Genomic DNA, 1,473 nt, shown 5'->3' with positions numbered 1-1,473 from the left:
TATCATTTTTTATTTGTTTGCAAACTATTTTCTAATGCAAGGAATACCTTATTTAATGAACTATTCCAAATACAAAAATTAGGTATAATAGATTCGCATACTTTACTATGGGGTAATGACAACCTAGATTATAAAACTAATGTTAGAATTTTCACAGCTGTGCAGAACTTTATAATCAATTCTCGCAGATTTACATAAGTATACTATTTTGTTCTTTACCATTTTTTTTTTCAATATATGTGTATATACCTGTACCATGTTTTATGACAATTGCAAATTACTTGTAATTGGGTGAGAACCTAGTACGTTGCAAGAACTTGTGTTCGAACCCTTTGTATATTATATATACAATAAAATATGTTCAAACTTGCTGGGAAGAGTTCACATTAGATAAATTTAGCATTAGAGTGATTTTAATAATTAAGTATTTAAAGTGAAATGGACAATCTTGCAAAAATGGGATACTTTCATCTGGGGACTAGTTGGCTCGCATCCATTGGTATATAGTATACGGTTCCAAATTTAAAAAAAATACAAAATTTTTGAAACGACAATCTTTTTTTAAAACTGTATAAAATAATACCTACACAACATAATTCACCTGGCGTCATGGGCATGGGCGTCATGACAACGAAGAAATCAATGTGTTTTCTTGAGCAAGGAAATTAAACAAATCTTAATCCATTAGGGCTTCCATGAAATAAATTTCCCAAAACTGATATAACACATAAAAGAACACGTCATTTAAAACAGGATCGTACTATTGGCCAATACCAGCAAAAATATCGGGAATATAATAATACACTTGACTCTAAATATGGATTGTTACATAAAAATGAAACCTATGCAAGGTTTCCCGTTTTGTTCCTACTAGAAAATACGCAGTGTAAAATAAACGTATGATCCCCCGATGACTGAAGTAAACATTCAATCAATCAACTCAATCACTGATATTTTAAAAGTTCTAAACACTATTTAGTGGAAATGTGAAGTCAAGAAGTTATTCGGTTAATGAGACACATCTTCTTTCCTATTCTGAGAAATTCCATGATAAATAAAAACCGATTAAATAATTAAAACTACTTCCAGGGGAATTTGCTGATTTGATGGTGAGAAAGCAGGAGAAGAACTCTGAAACCAACTTGCGAGTTCATGGCTTTTGTGACAATCAAGATCGAGTTAAAGAATTCCCTATGAAGCGAATTGATATTGGTGGACGTTATAAAGAATAACAATTATAGCTAGGCAGTAGCTCACTTATATCTCTTGAGACTCTGTTATCGTTTTCCGACAAATTGCCGAAAAAAAGTTGTCTGGTATGATGGAAAACCATGTAAAGATGCATTGTCGTAAATTGTTTACTATTTACGACAACCTTGTTATCTATTTTGAAGTACAGTTCTATGTGCAATTTGGACTTGAATTATAGACCATCAGCAATAAAAAAAAACAACAACTAAGCAACAAACAAGA

The sequence above is a fragment of the Crassostrea angulata genome, chromosome 1 (genome assembly GCF_025612915.1).
Source record: "Crassostrea angulata isolate pt1a10 chromosome 1, ASM2561291v2, whole genome shotgun sequence".
NCBI classification, from domain to species: domain Eukaryota; kingdom Metazoa; phylum Mollusca; class Bivalvia; order Ostreida; family Ostreidae; genus Magallana; species Magallana angulata.
Note: the sequence above shows the minus strand (reverse complement) of the source record.